At 38.1% G+C, this 25,413-nt stretch overlaps 1 long non-coding RNA gene across 1 annotated transcript in view; it reads left to right on the forward strand.

The window, feature by feature from the left end:
* LOC146504381 (uncharacterized) overlaps nt 1-24,879 on the forward strand; it is a 377,123-nt gene extending 352,244 nt beyond the window's left edge. Inside the window, exon 2 of the long non-coding RNA XR_014877849.1 lies at nt 17,448-24,879. This is a non-coding gene — a long non-coding RNA (uncharacterized LOC146504381). The remainder of the gene's footprint in view (nt 1-17,447) is intronic.
* The last annotated feature ends 534 nt before the right edge of the window (nt 24,880-25,413 follow it).

Consider the following 25,413-nt stretch of genomic DNA (forward strand, 5'->3'; position numbering starts at 1 on the left):
ATTACAGATATGTAATGTAAAAAAGGAAACAAAAAAGATACAAACTTGAAATCCTGTTTTTCACTTGAAAAATATTGATCTCAAATAGGATTTTCTGATATCAGAAAACCTGTTAAACTGCTTGTCTGCTTCAGGTGCTATGTGACCACTATAAAGGCAGCATTTACATGTAAGAAATATAATGTATGGCTCCAATACCATTTGATGAAAATTCCTCTATCAGTCTAATGGCTGTGTCTGTGCATGATATCTGTATCTGGCTCTGTCCTTTGACTCAAAGACAAAGAAATGGATATTTGGAGTCAGAACTGTGAAATGAACATGTTTTCAGTCATTTTCTGTGTGCACCAGGCTGTCTTTAATGGAACACCATACTGAGTTCAGACACTGATATTCAACATTTTTCTTATTCTGGTGATTTTTCACACTATGAATGTGAAACAGCACTGAGTACAACACATACACGGCTTTAGATTAAAAGATATTATCTGGAGCTGTCTACTTTTCCAAGCACTAATTACTCACTTACGCTAACTACTAAGTATCTCTGTGGTCTGGGGATAGCTATTATGAAGGTAATCATTTCCATTCTCTGACAGTTATAGGGGTTTTAAACTAAATTGGGGTGTCTGGTGTAATTATTGTATTAGGGTGGTGAAAGTAATTCTAAAAATTTAAAATGAGGAATTAAGTGATTTGTTGACACGTGCTTGATTTTATGATTTCTGCTTTTATTTCTTTAATGTAAATAAATAACTGTTATTATTCAGTTCTAAATTATTTCTAAACATCTGCAAACTATTCAGGAGGATGATAACAGTATGATAACAATACAGGGTTTCTTTAAAGATAACTAGTAATAGTCCATTGTTGCTGGGATTACATTGTAGGATTAGATTATTACCTTTGTAGAAGGTAACTGAACCTTGTGCTGTGTTAATATAAAAATAAAACAAATAATATTATATATAATATTGACAATACAAATATTATTGAAATCTAAATTCTAATTCTAATGAATGTACTCAGCTCGAATCTGTTATATAGGACACATGCAGTGAAAGATAATTTAAAAAATAACTATTTTCTGTTGCCTACATGGTAGAGGATGACTTTGCCTTCACATCTAAACAGTAAAGTGAGTACAGTCAGGGGTTACAGTGGGATTGAGCAGTTTGGAGAACCCTAAGATCTGTGCAGTAGCTCTGCATAGGGAAAAGAATCACAAATCACAATCATTTCTAATGTCAGCTTCAGTAGATTTTCTTAGTGCACTGGCTGTGATCAGCTGACCTGCTGCTCTTTGTGGATTTACACAACTGAATTCAACAAGATGTATGCGGTTTGACAAGCTATGCTGGCTGATGTCCATCTACACTGACACTGACAGTAGCACTATCAACTTAAATGTAAATTCATCTCTGCTTCACTTGATGTAACCTAACTCTGACCATAAGCATCACTGTGCACCAGTCCAACCCAGTGCTTTACTGTAATTCACCACAGCACTGCAGACTAACCTGTTTATACTGGACTAAACTACTCAGTATTTTTATGCAACAATTTAATAACACAAAGTTAGTATAGCTCAGCTTTGTTTTGAAGCATGTTTCGAAATATGAAAATACGTAATTTATCAAAACACATCATATAAAATTCCAGTATCTGATTAAAATTATGACATTACATGTAAGCTTTAAATTTGCAGTTTATCAAGCGTCACTGAGCATCCTTCTCGTTAAACCTCTTCTGTCTGTCTAATCCTTTGTTCTCCATCTCTGAGTAAAATTATCTCACACTCTTTTGTCTTCCTGTGAAATACAGCAGCTGGACCTTTAGCTAGCAACACTGTGTGACAAACTGCACACATGTTATGTTATGATAAAGTGGTGGGTTTTAGCTGTCTACAACTCTCACATGTTTCCTGAGCGATCTTAGCCCATTATTCTTTGACAAATTTCTCAAGTTCCTATAGATTATATATATATGCAACGATACACAAAATTCACGGTTCGGTTCGATATTTTGGTGTCACGGTTCAATATTTTTTCGATACAAAAAAATGTTCATGCCTTTTTAATTTAGCATTGCGTGGCACATCCGACATACTGTTTTACTTTTGTCCATGACGCGCTTACCTTCAGGGTCATACTTCACATGAAGACCAAAATAGTTCCAAACGCCAGATCTGAATGAGGGTGGGGGAGGTTCAATTTGCCATGTTGCAACGAGCTTAACTTCTGTCTTGCTAGCTTGCGCTGCGCTCAGTGGATCTTTTTTTTTTTTGCCCGTCCCGTTTGGCTCTTTTGCCATCAGAATTATTGTCTAAAGGCGAAGAAAGATGCCCAACGGATTTACTTTACCAAATGGACCATCCCAGCCTTGCCGTAATGGTCTATTTGATTCACTTTTTTTTTATTGTTTATGTTATTTCATTTTCACTTGCTAAATACGGGACAGATTTGACTGTGGAAAAGAAAGGGGAGGAAGAAAGAGGGAAAGAAAAACAGCGGGGAAGAGGGACGGGGATAAAGGGCAAAAAACAAAAACCAATACATATCTCAATCACCTGGATCACCTGTTGAGAAAAAACTTTTCTTCTGACGATGCTGTCTGTGTTGAGCGCTCAGTGGATCTGCGCTCGACAGTGCAGCCTAGGCGGAGTAGTCGAACGCAGATCCACTGAGCGCTCAACACAGACAGCATCGTCAGAAGAAAAGTTGATAAAATAAATAAATAATTTTGTATTGTTCGATACATATGCGTACCGAACCGAAAGCACTGTATCGAACGGTTCAATACCGATACATGTATTGTTGCACCCCTAATATATATATATATATATATATATATATTAGGGGTGCAACGATACACAAAATTCACAGTTCGGTTCAGTTCGATACTTTGGTGTCACGGTTTGATATTTTTTCAATACAAAAAAAATGTTCATGCCTTATTAATTGGTAATTTATTAAAATTATAAATATATATATTTAACTCAAAAGTACATTTTTTAAAAATGTTTTAAATAAATCTATCTGATTGAGAAATCACTCATCTTTGGAAAAGAGAGTTTATTACAGAGAAATGGTTCTTTCCAAAATAAAAGCTATACTATATGCTTCTTCTGGGCTATATTCTCAGCAGCATATTAAACATGTATAAGGAGAATCATGTGCTAACGGCTGTCTAAATGACTCGGGTAAAGTTTGTAGCATGCGTGCTTGTTGTTTTTGTCTGCTTCCACTTGTCTTTGCACTAGGATGATGTCGGAGTAAATGTGCAGTCATATTCGTTGTGTTCCCACCAGTGCTGTCAGCGTTAATCTCGTTGAAATGATGTTAACGCCACAACACGGTAAATCTCCGTTAACGAGCTACCGCGGATCGCCCCGTACGTGGGGCTGGACGGCCAACACGTTAACGAGCTAACTGCGCTAACACAGTAGTTCCCACCAATGTAATTAAGCATTGCGTGGCACATCCGACATACTGTTTTACTTTTGTCCATGATGCGCTTACCTTCAGGGTCATACTTCACATGAAAACCAAAATAGTTCCAAACGCCAGATCTGAATGAGGGTGGGGGAGGTTCAATTTGCCATGTTGCTACGAGAGTAGTGATGGGTCGTTCGCGAACGAAATGGCTCTTAGAGTCGGCTCTTTGAAGTGAACGACGCGAGCGAGGTTTTTTTTTTTTTTTTTTTTTCTTTCTCTCACCCTCTCTCTCGCCTTTTTTTCCGCTAAACTCCGCATGTGCGGCCTGTACTTTGCGCTGGGCAGAGGGGGGAGGGGCGTTAGTTACACTCGCAGTAGCACAGGAACAGAGCCAGAGAGAACGAGAGCGAGGGACAACAACGTCACATTAGAAAGGTATAGTAATCATCCGCTATTTTCAGTTGCAGATGATAAAGGATTCAGAAATCATGCAGGCCCATCTGACAGAGAATGTGCATCTTCTTTTTGTTTTAATATTTTAATTTATATTTAATTGTGTTGTGGTTTGCAGTGTTTTGTGTTGTTTCACGTTAAATTTGTTTAAAAGGAAAAAGCTGAAAATTTAAATAGTTAAAAGTTTAAAATGTAAATAGTTGTTTTTTGTATTATATGATTTATTTATTACATTTTATGTGGAGTGAATAAATAAAGTATATTTATGGTGGACCTTAGAGACAAAGCACGTACAAACTCCAAAACACGTACAAACTCCTAAGCATGTACAAACTCCAAAACGCGTAAAAACTCCAAAACACGTAAAAACTCAGAAGCACGTACAAAGTCCAAAACACGTAAAAACTCAGAAGCACGTACAAAGTCCAAAACACGTAAAAACTCAGAAGCACGTACAAAGTCCAAAACACGTACAAATGACAACAGAAGTGCTCCAGGTTTCTAGGGCGCAGTGTTGAGCTTTTGTTACCTAGTGGCTACACAAGCCAGGAAGTATCAACAACCGTATTTGGTGTGTGGTAGTAACAGGTAAATGAACTTTTTTTTTTTTAATTATTTGAATAAATATGAGTGCTTGTCTATAAATACACAAACAATACACACATGTTTTCAATTGTGTAATTTAAGTGATCTGGGTAGCTCTGTTTTGGAAGTTCAGTAAACGCTAGAAATGTGTTTTGGAGTTTGTACGTGCTTTTTGGAGTTTGTATATGCTTTAGAGTTTGTACGTGCTTTGTCTCTAGGGGCCATATATAAACATATATAAATAAAACCACTTTTTTTACATTAGTAATTCCTTTTCTGCATAATTTTATATTATTGTTAATGATTAAATAATTAAAGCAACAAAACAACCTGAAGAGCCGGTTCAGAGCCGAAAGAGCCGGCTCTTTTTAGTGAGCCGAGCCGAAAGAGCCGGATCTCTAAAAAGAGCCGGAAATCCCATCACTATACGAGAGCTTAACTTCTGTCTCGCTAGCTTGCCCTGCGCTCAGTGAATCTGCATTCGACTACTCCGCCTAGGCTGCACTGTCGAGCGCAGATCCACTGAGCGCTCAACACAGACAGCACCATCAGAAGGAAAGTTGATAAAATAAATAAAAAATTTTGTATTGTTCGATACATATGCGTACCGAACCGAAAGCACTGTAGCGAACGGTTCAATATCGATACGAGTATCGTTGCACCCCTAGTGTATATATATATATATATATATGTATATACATATATCCCTCTATATGCTTAGGCCTAAGTTCATGGTAAATGGACTGGTTCTTATATAGTGCTTTTCTACTCTTACTGTGCATTCAAAGCGCTTTATACAACTCGTGCATTCACCCAATCATACCCATTCACACAAGCACTTTATCTAAGGTTTTTAGTACTTCTAGCTAACATTCACTCGCATTCACACTCCGATAGATGCATCGGAGGTTAATATCTTGCCGAAGGATATTTGGCATGTAGACTACAGGAGCCTGGGCTCGAACCCCATCTTAGTAAGGTTTCCTTTCAAAATATTGAGAATTTTTTTTGTTTTGTTTTTTGATTGTCTTTTTACATGCCACTGTTTGAGGGGAAACTTGTGTCTCTTGTGTTATGCAAAGTGTGATGTTCATTGAAACCATGAAAAACTGTCATGTCAGCTCCAGCCATTTATGACTGACCACAATGATGATGAGATTTCCAGGTTGGTTATTACAAAGGTTCAATGGTCCATGAGGAAGCTATTATGTAGTGAAGAAATGGAAGGAAAATAATTTCTCAATACAATGTTTCTCACAAGCATTTTCTCACTCCCTCTAAATATCACTTTTTATAATTATATGAATCTTTTTTATATATATTGTATCGGAAAGCAGTGAAGCCAAATGTAGTTTTTGCCTGTTGTTTCTGGTGTCAGTAAAATTATATATTACAGATTTTCACTTAACCACTTAAAGTGTAAATGAATATACAGGTTTTATATTTGATCTGTGTGAACAGAAATTGTAGCTCTGTTCGATCTGTTCACAGCACTGCTGTATTAGAAAGGCATAGTGTTGTGCTGAAATATTATTCTATATGAATACAGCAGAAAAATAGTCTTCCACTCTTCTGAGATCTATGCTCCATCTATGCTCCATTGGGCATAATGGCAGATGGAGGCTTGGTAACAACATATAACAATATATTGTTTTCTAATATTCATCCTATAATGTACAATGTACTGTGCAAGGAATAGAAATATGTTTGACAGATGGGTCTTCCTCGGTCAGTCTTAAATTGACTGAGGTCTCAAATTTCTCTTTTACTGTCTAATTTAGCCTGTTTGAAAAGAAAGGCAATTTTACCATAGTGTACAACTTATAAAACATCATATTGAATATGTATTATATTACTATATATGAAAATAACACTCTGATGTATGTAAAAAATCTATCCAAGGAAATATCAGACAAATTTAAAAAAGTGTTTTCATTCTGAGCTGTAAAGACACAGATACAAGCCCATAAGGGCTGCTTGCTAAATTACTGCTAATGCTGATTTATTTGACAGGCTCTTCATATAATTAACTATATAGCAAAACATATTTAATGTCAGATAGTTGCATTAAAAATGCTCCAAAATGCATTAACATGAATATTTTCTGTTTCATGGCTTGAATTAGAGTTGAAAGGAGGGAAAAATGCCATTTATAGCTTCTGTAACCCTAAATAATTAAAGTTTTAAACCATATTACATGTCTATAAAAAGAATTTACAATAAAGTAAATAAATATGATTAAATAAAATAAAACCTGTACACTTGTTAAAAAGTGCTACAAGGAGAAACATCAGAATTAACTTTCTTTCTTATCATTTTTATGGGTGTTTAATCAGCAATGTTAAAGCCAGTTTTCAGTGGTTATTCAAGGAACTGCGGATTCAAAATGCGGAAATTATTGTGAAAAACTAAGTACGCCCTTATCCGGTCGTTAAGTCTGACGTCACTAGCCGTGTCTGGGCCTAAACTCCGCTGCAGGTCCATATATCAAATGATCACTATGGCATTACTGAGAGTTGAAAAACTGTCTACCAGGTGTAACAATTGAGTTTAACATCCAGGCATCCATGAAAACGGAATTTATGACATTTAACGGAGTTAGAAGTTAGCAGGAAGTTAGCTCGCTAGCTTCTATCTAAATACAATATAGCATGTCCTGACTGCGGGGTTTTGGAAACAAATTAAAACGTACAGCTCTGTTATCACTTCCAACATAAATGAAGACAGAAAACTAAACAGTAGTGACGTTTGTAGGGTTACTGAAGTTTGGCTAGCTGGTATATAATGATGTGCTACGTGACCGCTAGCGACACAGCTATGTTAGCATAATATAAACAAGCTAACTTTTTTTCCACTCGATAAAGGTTAACGTGAGTGTTCTCGGTGGTCAGGAACAAATGTAATCGCATGGCAGGATGCTGTAAAAGGACCAAACTTCAGCCAGGAGAACAACTGAGATAATCCATCCACAATACGAGGTTAGTCATTCATATACTGCTGCATGGGCTGGGCTGTAGTTACATGCTAAGGTTTTAAAAACTGAGCTTAAATAAATGATTAGCGGTAATAAAAGCCGAGGGAGGTCAACAGTGATCACTGACTGTTTTAGGAGCTTTTTGAGATTAAATAGAAAAAAATAGATAACATTAAACATGTTAATGGACTGGAGGACTAGATGTTTCTCACAGATTGCACTGACAGCTTGAGTGGGAACGTGAGTGAAAGGATCGGTGCCAGGCAAGTGGTGTTGCACAAACTGACGGATCCGCTCCTGTTCCTTCAGGGAGACAAGGTCATTTAATGGCTCGAGATGCGGACGACGAGATAGGCCATCTGCGTCCATGTTTTGTTTGCCTGCTCTGTACCTAAGCTGGAACTCGAAAGAGGACAGGGCGGACAACCAGCGATAGCTTGTCGCGTCTAACTTAGCGGTGGTCAAAATGTAAGTTAGAGGGTTACTGTCAGTTATTACTGTGAAAGGACTGCCATACAAGTAATCACAAAACTTTTCCGTTACAGCCCATTTGAGTGCAAGAAACTCAAGCTTATGAGCAGGATAACGGCTTTCGCTTTTTGATAGTCCTCTACTTGCGTATGCAATTACTCGCAACTCTCCCTCCTGCTCTTGATAAAGAGCTGCCCCTAACCCAATTGTGCTTGCATCTGTGTGTAATATGTAAGGCAACTTGGGATCGGCAAAGCCTAAAATTGGGGCAGAAGTCAATTTGTCTATAATCGTCTCAAACGCTTTCTGACAACTCTCTGTCCATCTCTCCCCGAAAGGAGCTTTTGGCTGAAAGTATTGGACGTAGTTGGACTTCGAGCTATTGCTTTTCCGCAGTGGGGGGTATCCGGCAGTTAGATTGGTAAGGGGTTTTACGATCTTAGAAAATAAGATAATAAACCGCCTATAATACCCTGCAAACCCTAAGAAGGAGCGGAGTTCTTTCAAGTTCTTGGGACTTGGCCATGTTTTTAACGCTGCTACTTTTTCGGGGTCTGTTTCTACACCGTTTTGGGAGACAATGTGCCCTAAGTACCGAACTGACGTCTGAAAAAACATACATTTTTCAGGCGACAGCTTCAGACCGTATTCTTTGAGACGATTAAGCACATGGAGAAGGCGGGTCTCATGTTGTTCGAGGGTTTCCGAGTAAACTATAAGGTCGTCTAGATAGACCAGGACTTCCTTAAGGTTGATGTCGCCCATACATTTCTCCATCAGCCTTTGAAATGTGCTGGGAGCGTTTGTTATGCCTTGGGGCATCCGGTTGAACTCGAAGAACCCCATTGGACATACGAAGGCTGTTTTGTGCTTATCAGCCTCATCAACCTCAATCTGGTAGTACCCGCTTTTGAGGTCAAGGACTGAGAACCATTTCGATCCTGTTAAGGCGGAGAACGCTTCTTCCAAGTTAGGAAGCGCGTAGGCGTCTTTGATGGTGTTCAGATTCAACTTACGGTAATCTACACAGAGTCTTACGTCTCCATTCTTCTTCCTTACCACCACTATCGGTGAGGAAAATGGCGACTCGGATTCGCGAATGACACCTGCATCGCTTAGCTCCTGCAAATGCCTCCGTACGGCGTCAAGATCTTGTGGTCGTACGGGACGGGGTCTGTGCTTAAAGGGGGTTTCATCGCTCAGTTTGATTTGGTGTTTTACTTTGTTAGTGCAACCAAAGTCTGTATTGTGTAGCGCGAAAACCTCCGACATAGCACTTAACTTTTGTGTGATTCGTTCTTTCCATTCAGCAGGGACTGGAGAATCAGCAAAGTTAAGATTAAGCTCAGCAGGGTTCGAGCTGGGAGTCTGTTTGGACTGCTCTGTGATCTGACTGTTTGGTATGATCTCTTGAATAGCATGCATTTCAGCAATGACACTTTTCGCAGGGATAACTATGTCATGCTTACTTTCATTTCGCAGGACCACTGGAAGCTTTTGTGAGGGTTTCTCAGCAAGGGTAAGTAGACAGTTGGTGACCAAGACACCACCTGGCAAGGAGGATGTAGAGGGGGTCTCGACTACTACCCACTTGCCTGAGTGTTCAGTTTTTGCGTGGACTAAACCCTCTAACACTCGACTTTGGCCTGCAGGAATGACTTCAGGCTCTTTCCCTGACAGGGTGACAAGACCGAAGCTGTCGTCCTCTTTTTGCTTGTGTCTTTGTTGTAACACGCTCAGCACTACTCTATAACCATAAGGCAGGATACTGAGGTCTGTATCAGCCAAGGAGAGGCTTTCAAAGACAAGGTCAAGAGTGTTAGTGCCAATTAAGAGAGAAGACTGAACACTAGAGCGTGTGTCTGGAACAATTAATGCAAGAGAAGACACGGTAAGTTCAGTACCAAAACAGTTCTTTGGAAAGGTAATGTCGACACAAATATAGCCTGAATATGGGACATTCTGACCATTTGCAGCTTCGACTTCTAGCAGGTCCTGTATTGGATGGATTTCAAGGTCTGCAAGATTGTTTTCATAGAACGATTGGGACACTGTAGTCACTTGCGATCCGGTATCAAGAAGGCAGTTGCAAGCTTGATCATTGATTTTTACTTGAGCAGTGTACTTAGCTCCAATTAGACCCTTGGGTAGTTTCGCAGTGGCTGATTTATTGTTTGAGAATCGTTTTCCGGGTTTATGTGAAGGTTCAGTGGGACTAGTTTTATCCGTAGCACCCATTTGTCCCGCAATGAGGGCTCCCTTTAGTTTAAAGGCTGTGTTTGCTTGTTTTGTCTATCCCACAGTAACTGTTTTTCTTTCAACCGTTTCCTTTTGTCAGTGACTAAAGACGGGTTTGGGTCATTTGGGCATACAGAGGCAATATGGCCGTCTTCGCCACACTGGAAACAGTAACCAGGCCTGGGCCTACTCTTCGCAGCTTGGGGTGTCAAAGGGGTTCGTTCTGGTACTTTAGAGTTGGTCTTAGCATTAGCTTTCGGAGGGTTAGACTTTTTCCTAGGAGGGTTCAGGGTTAATGTTGCGAGATGGCTTTGAAGCTGACTGATTTGTGCCTTTAGTTCTGTGACCAGATCTTTTTGAGCATCTACTGATGGGTCTACTTTCTGGGGTTTCAATCTTGTCAGTTCACTCTGCAGTGCAGTTATTTGTGTTCGCATTTCAGTAAGATCGTTTTGCATGGTGAGCGCAGGAAAGTCAGCATTTGCAGCAATAGAGTGAGAGGCTACTTTTGGTCTGGTGGCAGCAAAATGTTTTTTCATTCGGCTTTCTTTTGCAGTATGCTTGTCCTCTTCTACTCTCAACTGTAGCAGCAGCTCGGTGAATGAGGGGGGTTTATCTTTTTTCTTTTCGAGCTGAAGATCTGTTAACAAGGCATTATCCCAACACCCCCGACAGAATTGACGCAGAAGGTGCCGGTCCGCTTCACCAGCTACGACACCACCTCTTTTCAGAGCTTTTGAGAGAGCTGTTTGCAAGCGATGGAGGTAGTGTGAAGGCTTTTCACCTGCATCTTGTAATGTGTTGAGGAATTTGGCGAAAAGCTCATCGCCATCCTCCACAGTGCCAAAAGCTGAATGGAGTAGTTCAAGATAAGCTGAAGGCAAGGCTTCAGGGCCCAGAGGTTTCACCACGTTGGCAGCAGGCGGTACAAGACTGTCTAAGATTTTCCGCGAGCGTTGCAAGTCAGACAGATTGGGATCTTGAAGTATGAGCTCTACACTGTGGCGCCATGTATCAAAGTCCACCTCATGACTAGGACAGGGCAGTTTGCCTGAAAAATTTCTGAGGCGGAAAGAGGTGCTCACTGGTGAGACAAGAGCTTCACTTCGCACTATGTGCTCTACTACAACCTTTTGCACATCAGGGTGTGTTATAAAGCTCTGTGGAATAGTAGTTTGTAGATCTGGTTGTGTCTGGTTGACTGACTCAGAATCGCTGATGCGTTCGCTAGCTTTGATTGGTTCTGCAGTTTCACTTTGGATAGGTTGGTCATTTGCTTGTACTTGGGTTGTTGGTTCACTTTGTAAGTCTGGGATAGTTGCTTCTGTGCTGTGTGTGACTGACTGAGCACATTGGGAAAGGTGTTCATGCAGAACAGTTTCAAAAGATTTGCCACTAAGTCTAGCAATGCTTTGCAGTTCATTGAAAAAACTGTTGGTGGCGACGTTGGTAACAGATGCGATGTACTCAGGTGACAGGGCTCGTATCTGATAAGTGACTTCATTCGGACATTCAAGTGTGTAGGGTAGTAAGGGTTCAAGTGTCGACAGAGCAGCTCCACTCTCATACTCTACAATAGCATTTTTGTGGTAAGAAGACTTAGGGTCATCTATCTTCAGAGTTCTCGCTGTTCGACCATATCTGTTTAAAAAGTCTTTTAAAGCTTCATCAGCGTCTGTGCCTGTAATCCCACTAACAATAACTGAGTTTGGGATTTTAACATTCTCTCTGTCAACTATTTCCATTTTGCCGGACTTGGCCTATTTTTGAGGTCTGGGTCAGGAAAACAAGCTTGAGGAATCAATTACTACTCCTGGCTGGCTCGCCACTTCTGTAACACTTCTGGAGTCGTTACAGTATACTAGGACCAGTTAGGTTCGACTACTAGAGTAGTAATGAGTGTAGCATGTAATAAAGACCACAGACCAGAAAATACATTTAAATTGCCGGCTTGTTATTTTGTGAAGACAGAGAATAGACAGTTAACACACATCACATAAAACATTCAACATCACACATTTAAGGAAAATACGATATTTTCTTTCCCCCTTTTGTTCAGTATGTTCTGTTAGTTTATCCTGTTTATCTCAAAACCTTTTATTTGGCTTTAAAAGGATGTTATTTTCAACCTAGGTTATTGTCTTATTTATTTCAAGTTCTAAGTTCAAGTTTATCCTTTGATCTATTTGCATTAACACTGTGTTATTTTAAATCAAGTTCAGTTCTTTAGGCCCAAGATTTAATTTAATCTTGGTCTAGGTTCACCTTTCAATCTCAACCAGTTCTTATTTTGTTTTAACCCAACAAACTTATTTACATTTCCATTAACACCATTAGAGCATTAAAATGTGAGGTTGACCAAAATAATTTACAAAAACATGTAAAAACTAAAAACAATTCAGCAAAAGGCTGAATAATCCCCTTAAACAAACAAATAAACAAAAGAAAGTTGTCTCTGTGTCCTTTAACTATTAATCCTGGAATTACTCCAAATGATTATCCAGTGCTTTGAAAGTCCGCTGTTCTTTTGCAGAGGTGTATGGATTAATCCTACCAGTTTTTCAGCGAAAGAGCTCAACGTCCAGCAGGGGGCGTTTTCCCTTTTCCTGCTCGGTACAGTTCAATGGGTCCGTGGGTGGCTCGCCATCTTGTTTCTCGCTCAGCGGATCAAACTCCGATTCTAGCTCGGCATTTCCCGATCCAAACCTTAATGGCCTACCATAACAACAAAATAAAGTGCATAAACATCCGAAAATAACACAAGGGTAGCTCTTAAATAACAGTAAAAGTCCATTTTTCCAGCTTATTTAGCCGTGAATGAGGTGACGCCAAAATGGCGCGCTGAAACACCGTCAAAGGCCTTTGAAGTACAGCCTGTGTGTCGGTTAAGCACGAATCCACCGTGTTTAACATAAAACAACATAAATCTGCTACCTTGGCTCTCCGTTTGCATGAAATGAGCAATATAATACAACAAAACATTTCTTGCATGAAATAAAATACAATTTCTAAACTCACCAAGTCCCGTTCGGTTATGTTCACAACGTCACCGAGGCAAGGACAGGTCGGAAAAACAAAAAATATATTCTCCAGAGTACAAAAATGGCTTTATGTAGATTTCTGGCTCGTTTTTAATCTTTTTTCACTCGTTTAGGCAGCAGCTCCGCAAGGACTGTCTGCATTTCTCCCTCTCTAGCATCAAAAAGAATGAACAACCCGATTGGGTGTGGCTATCACAGGAGTCACGCTGCAGCGTGCCCTTTCACAATAAGAGTCTCAACACATATTTTAGCCATTTTACCTGAATTAACATAAAACACCATGAATTAGCAAGTTTTGTACTCTTTTAACATGTTTTTAAACACAAATGAAATCCTATAACATGAATTATATCATTGCTGATGTTTTTAATGAATTTTCTAACCATTATGATCTATTTATTTATCACCTGTGATATATTTCTTATGACTGTTTTTACTAACAGGCTTTTATTTATTGGCAGTTATGTTAACCAGGGTTACATTAACAACACAAAAGCCATATTAAACGCAGACTACTTTAGGCCCAGAAGTAGGATTCGTCACGTCATTACTTAACAACCGGATTGAAGCATTACAAAGACCAAAGCACAGCGAGCTGTGCATGAACAAATGTCCGCAAACCTCCATGACATGAAGGAATAAACAAGCGTGGGGCAAAATCTCAATCTCACCAACTATATGGGAGAGCGACGATGTCATTTAGAAAATGATTATTTTGAATTATTGTTGCTAACTTTAACTTTTCATACACTGCTTCTGTTATTTGGTGAGTTTGTTAGATAAATAAAGAGGATTATTTCATGTACTAGAACGTGCAGAGATGGAGATGATTAATAAAAAATGTCCTGTTGCACAAATCCTTCAAATTTAGAAGAGGGTTTACTTTATTTTTATTTTCCCTTTACAAACAGATCAGAGAGACACTGTGAGCTCAGTGCTGCAGGGGCAGTAGACTGATTCAAGCTTTTTGGCAGCCATAAATATGTAAAGAAAGCAATTTCAGCAGGACTGGAGTAGCCCAAAAGTGTAACGGGCCATGCAACAAGAATATAAAGAAGCTAAAAAAGTTGATACACTGGAGAGAATTAGAAGATGAGATAGAGAATAATTCAGCTGAGACAGACAAAAGTAAGGTCGGCTTTTTTTCAGTGACCATTATCATTTGTTCACCAGAATTAGGCAGTGTGTACATAATGTGAGGAGAAATATGAATGCACTTCATCAAATACACACATATATATTTATCTACTTTATCCTAAACTTTCCTAACATTTCCAGCACTGGTATAAACTATGTTTTTAATGAATATATTGTTACTATGACTGTGTGTGTATGCTTTATATCATGGCATGTACACTGATATGTTTTGCATCTTTAAATGTCTCTTTCTTTTTCTATATCAAGCACACTGAATGTGTATGAGTACCGCTTTACAAATAACTTTAACTTGATTTGACTTGTCATGATCTACTGGGATCTATTTTGTGTAATTTCAGTTGCTGCATTGTGTCATATATTATAGCCAGTTGGTTTACAATCACTTTAGTTTGTTACAGTAATGTCAAGTCCAACCTAGTAGAGGAAACTAGGTTTAAAAAGCCCACACATAGTAGTGGGAGACCAGAGTGTGTCTGTCTTTGATGGGGGCGCTTTAAGTGTCTTGAATGAATGCTTTCCTCAAGCAGAATTGACTTATTGTAGTGGACAAAGAGAAGGTGAGTTCAGTTCTTTGTCACAGTTCACCAGCTTTACTACTCTCTCCACACTGTCACCCTGAAGTAGTCGCTGAAGAAAGCACTGCTGTGCATTAGGCTGCATGGTGCAGAAATCAAGTTGCTCTGCATGAACAAATTCAGGTGAGGAATATCTGTGCACTCTCTGTGAATTAAGTCCGTGTTTGGATCATTGCAAAAGGAATATAGCTAAATCACTTTTGCTTAACTCTGCTGCAATGTATACAACTCTCACAGGATATGCAAACCTCAGGGCATAGTTAAAAAACATGTCTTGCTTTAGTCTTAGAAGCCTGTGAAATAGTCTGCAATACAAAATATTTTAAAGAGACTAATTGTTGTATTTTTCCTTTTTCTTTCTTTCTTTAGTTATTTAATTTTGCAGAACAGACTAGCTTCAAATTAATTAAAATTCTATGTGCTCAGTGATCCCTGTAGACACTGCATTTCTGCAGTTCCATGCCAATATCCACATTAATTATTTTAGTTGTCATATTATAACCATATCACTGTTAAAATGCATATATTTTATGTTACCACTGTATCTGTGCAGGCTGTCCTTCCAGTTCTTAATTTATCTAACTATTTATCCTGTTCAATCCTGCTGCGGATTTGATCTGAAAATCTGATGAATATTGTTTTTAAATATTCTTTTAGCTGAGATGAAGTGAGAGAGAGATAATCAAAGACTAAAGGAGCTGTATCTGTTCTGATAAGACCTGCGCTTACTCCTGCGAAACTGTTGCTGACAGTTATTGTCAGAAAAGTACCAATGGTTGGTGTTTGATCTTGGATTTTCATCTCCCTCATGGCTGAATGTCTGGTTTTAGCTTTCACTTAAGTAGGTAAACTGAGAGAAAGTAAGTGCAGACTGAGAAAATCACTGACAAGTTCCTAAATCAAAACAATGTTTTTCACTATGGCAGATGACAAAAAAAAAAAGAAAAAAAAGACATATCACCTTTATGAAAGCTCTGTTGCACAGGCAAGTGCTGGCTGCATGTGGATGATCTCCAACACATGCAGCCTGCTGGTTTTGCTTGTTTGGATGTAAACGTCACAACACTTTGTTTTCAATACACAGGGAATAAAGATCAGATCCTGATGTTTAAGAGACAAAGATAACCCTCACTTAAAGCTAAAATACAAAAAATAAATAACAAATATCGAGTGGAAAGTTATTATTGATTTTGATCTAGGACATCACTACCTTCATCTTCTCCCCAGTCCAATTTCTCCCTGTACTGTCATATAATCAAATATATAATAATAACTGTTTTAAAGATTTTTTTAACAACATTAACTAACGCTTGAGTGCAGAGGAACCTAAGAGGGAGAAAAATGATGATGATTCTGAGTGCCCATTACTGACAGGGCCTAGAAAACTGTGGAGCAGTTAAGACAGTAGGATGGCTTCATTAAAAATAAGGTCTGCGTTTCAAAAAAGAAAAACAAGACAGGTTGATATTAAACTCATAATGTAGTCCAAATGAAAAAAAAAAACTCTTAATATTCCTAGCAGTAGTTAGCTTATTTCATTTAGCAAACATGTAATTGGTGCAGGCACAACCTTTGTACATATGTATGCTGAATCACTTTTCTAATGACCTGCTGCCAGGCCAAACAGATCAAACCTCTGGCAGAGGCTTAGCTGTCCCACTCCCATCTCCCCAAACTCACACTCTTAACATTGAACCAGCGCCACTGATATCTGAAGAAGCAGGTGAGTTCTTTTGCATAAAAAATGTGTCTAATTGCAGGAGGCGCCTTAGAAAATGTATTTATTTTCAACACACTATTATCATTATAATCCACATAAACAGAACTGTCTGGATGTATTGTCCACACTGCTTTTGACTGTTGCAGATGGTGAGAGCTTTCAGTTAACTAAATCAGATTAAACCTGATTTCAGTTCTACTCAAGACAGACACATATTTTAGTTGTGTATATTCTGAAACTTGATATCCAAATTATTTAAGATATATTTACCAGTACTTAATGTTATGAATAAAAAGATCAAAATTTAAATTTTCTTCCATCCAATCAATGTTTAAAAAAAGAAAAAAAATGTGAGACCCAAAGTGATATTTTCTTTCACTGGGCCCCAAATCCCTGCTTCAGTAATAGCATATTAATTTTCTATTTGGGGAGAAGGATCACTCAAAATAATTTCTCTTGTGAGCTCCAGTAGATTTTCTTTGTGTACAGATTGTGATAAGCAGACATTTGCTGCTGTTGCTGCTCTGTAAGCCTAATGTGTACCTTAATCAAGCCATGTAATAACGACATGTGCCGTAACACAATAGTGCAAAAGCAACATGACAAAACTGTTCAGAGAGTGAATGGACTGATTCTTATATAGTGCTTTTCTACTCTCCTGGATTACTCAAAGTGCTCTATACAACATGCCACATTCAGACACTTTCTCTGAACTGAGTGATTCCTAACTACATTCATACACATTCACACTCTTGACATCCAGAATGGAGGAGCCACTAACCGTCCGATTAGTAGGTCACCTGCTCTACTTCCTGAGCTACAGCCACCCAGTGGTAAACATGAGTAAACCCTCACTAGGTTTTGGATTAAAGTGTACACTCACAAACCTGTCAAACCTGCATTTGAAATGTTGGCTACCATAGCGGTATAGTATTGCAACATGGCATTCGGGTCTTCTAACTAAAATAGGAAAATAGGAACATAAATAGTACCAACATTGCCAGAACTGGCCCACATCTGGTTGACATACACCCTGCCATGACACCAGTCAGTCAGAAGTGCCAGCATGATGCCGGATCCGGGGAGGACCTATTTTCTATGAGCCTGGGCCACATAAACCAAACCACAATCGGGCCAGATGTGGCATGCCATCACGTAAACAGTGCCATCTACACCAGACCTGGCCCATATCTGGATGACATACCACTTACCATACCAGAAGTCACCAGATCCGGGCCAGACCTGTCTTATATGTGGGTATAAAGGTTGAATTCAGTAAATTAATCAAAACATTATCAGCTACACCTGATGTAACCTAACTGACCATGAACATCACAGCTGCTGTGCACCAGTCCACCGCAGTGCTTTTTTCCTCAAATTTGATACAAATGTTCTCTTGAGTTATTGTGAATGAGTTATTGCAGGTCAAAGGTCACAGTCATCTAAACCACCCTCCACCCACCCACTTACACACATACACAATATTATATTATAACTATTATTATGCTAATAATATGCACATTTTTCACATTTGGTCAGACCATAAGTTCCACTTTAAAACTGACGATAGTATTGCGTGTGTGAAGCAGTTATGAAATATGAAGTCTGGATAGAAATTAATGCACACTGCAACTTCACTTGCTGGTATGCGGTCAGGGAGGCAGTAATTTTTGTCTCTTTTACAGTCTCCGTACACATTAATGACGCTCCTGTCACTTTTTATTACAATACTTTGAACAGTGTGTTCATGTTGTGTCCAGCTGTGCTGCTCTTTTTGTGTGACCGTGCTGACCGTGCACACCTTTGCAGTGATTTATTTGTAAAAAATATTTGGAATCATGTATGTTTTTCGTTCCACTTCTCACGTGTACATCACTTTGCATTGGTCTTTCATGTGGAATTCCAATAAAACTGATTGATGTTTGTGGCTGTAATGTGACAAAATGTGGAAAAGTTCAAGGGGGCTGAATATTTTTGCAAGCCACTGTAACTGTTATTTGGCTTTTCAAATCAAACAGCCTCCCTCTTTCAATAAGTAGTCAAATTTTCTTTTTTCTCAGTTTTACACCCGCTAGGTAAATCACTGTTTTAAGTGAAAATAGTGTGGAATAAGCTGCATAATGGTGCCCTGCTGATAGAGCGGCGAAGAATTCCATGAATACAGCATGAATGAAACATTCACAGGGTGCTGTGACTTTTCATTGTGTATGAGAGCACGACATAATACAGAGAGCATCAGTTTTGCTACTATAATTGACTCTGCAATGATCCAGACAGATTCTCTGACTCTGCAGGATTCTTGCCATAATGTCACAGCTCACTGAGGAGTGTGTGAGAGTCTGATTGTGTATTTGTTAGTAGTGCAAAGTCATCAAAAATCAAGTAGGTACTAGAGAATAACTTTCTCATATTACGTTTAATTTACATTATTTAGCAGCAGTATAATACCGTCTGGATTATATATTAATTATTAACACTAGTGGAAAGGGCCTTATTGTCCAGTAAAGACACTGATACTCACTCAGTGACACTGGTCTTTCCTACAAAGAGCTGTTGTCATGGCTCTTTCAAAGAACAAAGAAGCAAGTTCATCTTTCAAACATCAGCATAAAAAAGAAACACTTATTTACTCTTTTTCTTCTTCTAAGTGAACATCTCCATCCAAAGAGTTACAGAGAATCTTAAAACCTTGTAATAAAATGTATAATAAATATATAAACAACACTAAAAATGCAATATTGTTCTGACCTGGTGTGGTAGGTAAACCCATCACGATGATTTGCTAAACCATGATATATTGTTCTGCATTACAATTTTTAAGTTTTGTCTTTTTACAAATTTATATTGAGTCACTCTGACCTTAAAGTTGTCATTTTTCTTTCCCTCTTTATTCTTCCACTGTGCTGTGAGATCTCAGTGACATGTTGCACCTTTTTTTTAATTATTCATTTACAAATTGTAGTAGGAAATACAATTTGCACAAGTAGCCTGACATCTATCTGTAAAAAATGACAGAACCAGTTCAGAAGTGTGTGTGTCTATGTGTGTGTCTGTCCATTATTTCTGATTTGGATGATGCAATTCAGTAATTAAAAATGTTTCTTTATTTATCTTTGTGTGAGCTGCTCGTGTCTTTATTGAAAGAGCAGATTGATAGTTCCAGATTCACAGGCCACTCCTATTATTATTACTTATAACTTATATTACCCTATTACTGTTAGTGATTTATATCATTTGTGTACTTTTTAGCATTGGGTATTGTTGGACTGTATCTTAAATACTCAACTTCTTCTAAAATATTAGAAAAAAAATCATTACTCTTACCTGCAGTGATAATCAGATAATCAGAGTCTTAACCATGTGTGGACCACATCTTCTTACCCTATTTTACCACAGGACACATAGCTAATGAGTCAGTGACAAAGGCTGTGGTTGCAGATAAGCACAACAGAGCTGATAGTTTGTGAGCTGAACCAAAAGCCCTGTCAGTTTATAGATATCTAATTTGTAGCTAAATTGTAATTTTACAGATAACTCTCCCATGAGAGCGGTATCCAATTTCATCTGCTTTTTATGTCCCAGCAGCCGATCAATTCTATATCTTTTTACTTTTTTCCCCTTAGGCACACACTTGTACCACGAGCTCTTAAAAATTGTGTGGCTGAGATGAGCGCTATAACTTCCTGTCTCTCACTTGGTGCTTTGTGTTGTTGCTTAATTTAATGATAAGCTCAAGCAATTTCACAAAGTTAAAATATGAGCTGCAAATGCACACCGTGGAGTAATAGTCACAGCTGTCAACTTAAAAGATGATATGTGAAGAAAATGTCAAAGCAGAACATTATATGATTAGTCTGGGAGTTTTTAAATTACAAGCAAGAGTGTGTGCATTTTTCTCCAAAAAGTATTTTCAATAAGGGGAGAGCATTTGGAAAAAAAATGTGATTAGACTCCAATGAAGGGAAACAGCAGAGCAAAGTCCCAATAGTGGCAGGAAGTAGGGCAAAACCCCCTGGAATTGAGATTTTGCTGCTGGTGGAAATGAAGCAGGAGGAGGCATGGATAATACTCTATGACTGACCAGGATATTGTGGAGATAGGGAGGAGAGGGTTAGCACAAGTGACAATCTGGAAGACTGAATGGCAAGGAAACCACTGAGATTTAAAGCACAGGGAACAGAGGCTGATTGACAAGAAAATTACTAGATCAGAGCACTGACGGAAAGGACGTGGAAAGTGAAAGTGATGCAAAGAATGGGCTAGCATCCCAAATGCTCAGGGATGCAGGAAGACTAGCGAATGCAGATCTTCCTGACTTCTGCTTCTGTTTTTTAGAAATATTATAAATAATTTTATTAATTATAAATAATAAAAAAAATAATTGCAATGACTTGAAGTTACTCTAGTTACTCTACATGTGGCTATACAGGATTCTTGAACTGCTTATACAATGTATTTGGACTAAGTGAATTCACTGGACACAGTTAGAAAAGTGGCTTGTAGGTCTTTTATTATTTTATTTTATTTATTTATTTTTTAATCAATTCAAACGAAGTAGTTTTTCTAATCTCCAGTTTTTAATCATGAAAGAATGTGGGACACTTAAAGTGGTTTAAAAACTTTACAAATTTCTATTTTAATTGTATTTTCTCTTTGCTTAATGTTTCATGACTCCTGATCTTCTCCATCTTGAATCTTCCACCACGGGTCTGGAAATGCAGGTAAAACAGAATTATCTCTTTTTATTAAACTATGTGTGCATTCTTTTTTTTTCTTTTTTTTCTGGTTGTTATCAAGTCAATCACGTGTTAAGCAGCCTTGAAGTGCTGGTGCATGTTGATAGTGTGAAGAATCCTGAATTGTTTAAAGGCTGACGTAGTTTTGAATAAACAGGTTGTGAGTTTGGCTAAGGTGAAGCATGTTAACATGTAAAGTAACTAATTATGACACTCTTGAAATAGAGGGAGAACGATTATTATTGCAGCAACAGAAAAGGTGTTGCTCTGCTGAATATGTGCAGATATAGACAGTGCAGTTCATTGTTCAGGATGACTGTAATTATATTCTGGTGCTGTTTACATGAAGGCAGATGTTGCTTGTTTTGCTGAACAGCTGCAGATTTTTGTGTATTTGTACAACTCTAACAAATGCCAACACTACTGTTGATTGTATTGCTAAGGCAATTAGATATTGTTTGTGTGTGTGCGTATTAGGGCTGCCACGATTAGTCGACTAGTCACAATTACGTCGACTATCAAAATGGTGGACGACTGATTTAATAGTGAACGCGTCGTTTGAAGCTTTGTAAGATCACAAAAAATGCAGGAATAGGTAGTAGGATTTAAGAGTGTAATAACGGACTGAAACAGAAGATGGCAGCACTGCATGTACAAGGATGCCAGCTGCCATTAAACCCCCGAAGAAGAAGAAGCTGTGTCCCAGAATTCATAGCGCAGCCCAGCTCAGTTTACAACAATGGCGGCAGCTAGTTAGTTTTAATATTACTCTTATTATTCTTTTTGTGTCACAAAATAAACGTTTAACATATTTTCAGGCGAGAATGTAACTGTGTAAACCTCAAATATCTGCTCAGTTTATCAAGACACCACATATTTTCAAAAGCGCTCCGACGTTTTCGGAGACGTCTGTTACCCACTAGCTCGATAGCTAGCCGGGGGCAAGGCTCACTAGAGCCGTGAGAACACCGGACTCCCGGCATATTGTTTTCAAATCCACCCCCGTCTTTCGCTACTCAGGTTAAATATATATAAGTCACTTAAATAACTTAAAAATGATATTGTTTGCCTTTTTTTTTACTATTTTATTTGTTCCTGAGTAAATAGGTTTGGCTGAGAAATAAAGTTATAGTTTTTACACAGCTGAATAAACGTCAAGCAGACAGCTGATTATCAGAAGTGTGAGACGCAGGAGAATATACTCCGGTGTCCCGTTGTATTTTAGATAGCAAAGAGCAGACGGCTGAGTTTATTAAACTTCACCGAAACAATCTGCAAATTTCATTAAAATTTAATAAACTATCATCTTGTCTTTATTTTTAGTTAGCACATACCTTAAACAATTAAAGCTGTAAGCTATTGATAGTTACATAAGAGCAGATGCTGCTGGTGCAATAAGCTGTACGTTTTACGTCCAATGGATGCATGATCTGATTAGTCGACTAATCGCAAAAATAATCGGTGACTAGTCAACTATCAAAATAATCGTTTGTGGCAGCCCTAGTGTGTATTAATGTATGCGTAACTGGTTAAAAGGCTTAATGGTGAATACTTTGAAATTGTTTTTTATGCATTTTTATTACACACGCACACAATAATACAAACAGGGGCTGTTGAGATATTTCTCTGGAGAATCTTTGTCATTCAGTTGGTGTCCATAGTTTTCTTAGATTAAATTAGATTTAAATAAAAAAACATGGGGCGTGGCTATAATCACCATTTAATATAGTTTTGTTTTAGTTATTCATGGTACAATCATGAATTTCATTCACATGTGTAACTCTGTGCAAAGAAAGTGACAACACTCCTAAACTGTGGGAGATATTTTATATACACTCAATAAATCTTAGATTGTAGTGTGTAAGCGTTGTGTTGTGGGTTGTGTTGTTGCAACTTACATTACTTTGGTGGTATGAAATGCGCATGTAACAAACATGATCTGTCCTAAGTAATAAGAAGTAAAGCCTGAAACCACATTTCTGTTAATTTAAGGCGTCTTTATTATAAAAGTCGACTGTCTGATATTGGTGATTCCTCACTATTCTGGAGATTAAGGCAAATTCTAATTAAAATAATGCATACATTATGATAGACTACAAATTCTGTTATTTTAGTCTTTGTACTCTCTATATAGTATCAATTTTAATATCTGAAATACCTCTTTTCTCTTCTGGAACATGGGTTTTTTTTTTTCCTTTTCTTAGGTTTTCAGTCTCTTGTTAAAGCCATAGAATGTATGGAGTATGAAGTCAGAGGTCGCTTTTTCGCTTTACTTTGGACTTGCTCTACAGTCTTCCTCTATGACTGCTGTGGCATGAGGATCAGAGGTGATTTGTGCTGCTTCACAAATCCTTGTAATAAGGTCTGAGTAGAGTAGGAGGCTGTTAGAGTGCCCTTGGTTATCTGAACGTCCTTATTGCAAAGCAGCTGTAGCTGTGTCATTACAGGATGGTAACATGCTGCTGGTAACATTTTGTGTCTTGTAAAATATCTTTATTCCGGTACGCCATCTATGTGTAAGCAGTTACTCAGGTTATCTCGAAGTATGAGAGCATGTGCTGTCATGACCAAATCCTGTAAACGGCATTATTAGACTGTGCAGGGATAGTACAGTGAGTCATTTATACGGAAAACACAGTCATCAAATAATAATAATTTGTGCTCGTTGTTTACTGTGTTTGGGGCAGCACATTATTTTAATTACACAATGGGAGTGAAAATTTAGAGTAGACAAAATCACAGACACAGCAGAGATGTCTGTACAGGTAATCAGATACTTCAGAAGACCTCTGGGAAAATAAATCACTGCTGCTGTTCATGCATAGACTTTAAAGTTAGTATTTAGTTTGTGTATAATTATCTGTATCCATGTGGTGTTTGCCTTAAATTAAGATTAAGTTCTACATTACCTACACAGCAAATCCAGCATGTCCAAATTAACACTGTCAGATTTGATTTCAACACTATTAAAGTGTCTATATGGGTCCACACCAGAGAGTGTTAATTTAACTCTTTTTGGAGAGTTGGTACATTAACTCTGATTTAGTGTTAAACACCAAATCTGTCTGGAGTTGATAATTTAACACTTGGTGTTAAGAGTTTATATATTAACTCTCAAAAAGTATTTTAGTTTAACTACGTAAGAGTTATCTTCTAATTAATTCTAAAAAGCGGGAATTTTACTGTTCTGAACTTCTAGAAATTTCTTTTGGAAATAAACATTTACTAAAAAGACGCAATGGTTTTTGAAAAACATTCATTCTGAACTGTGTACCGCAATTTCAAAACATTTTCTGAAAGATGTAACAGTGTACATGTTCTCACTTTCATTAGAATTTTGTTTATCAAAAGGTCTGACATAGGTGAGCTGGTAAATGCAAAAAACAGCATTCTCATCACTTATGTCTTCAATACAATATGCATGTCCTTCATTCATCACTTTGTGGAACTTCAACGCACTTCTGCTCTCCCCCATATTCCATCTTCACAAGCATATCCTATGTGGAGATTGAATAAAAATTAGTTGACACCAATTAATGGCACAAACAAAGCAGCACAGTAAAAAAAAAAGGAATCCTCTTTGAGCCATTACTTGTGTAAAGTATTTTCCCAAAGGACAAGGACACAGGCAACAGGTAATACTGAACTAAATGTAAAACCTCAACCTTTTTCATTTTTACCTAAACCGTGTGCACAAAACTCTGGAGGGATCTAAATACTAACGTAGAACCCAGTCAGGACATCTGCTACTGCTGTTTGCTCATTTTTTTAATGGGAGATCGTTTTCAGGCTTCAAGTAGCACCATTATACCAACATTTCACATTCTAGACATTGTTTTAGGTGTATTTGACCAAAAATCTAACTGAAAATTCACATGCAAGCTTTTTTTCAAGGTTGTGGTATTTGCCCGCAAACAATACCTTTCAGCTAGCTAAAACAGAATATTATGCTATCAGCGAGCAACATGGCTAATGCCTTCCACACAGCTTTGTCTCAACTCCAAAGAGCCACAGAAGTAAAAGCT

This window comes from Neolamprologus multifasciatus, chromosome 14 (assembly GCF_963576455.1).
Source record: "Neolamprologus multifasciatus chromosome 14, fNeoMul1.2, whole genome shotgun sequence".
NCBI classification, from domain to species: domain Eukaryota; kingdom Metazoa; phylum Chordata; class Actinopteri; order Cichliformes; family Cichlidae; genus Neolamprologus; species Neolamprologus multifasciatus.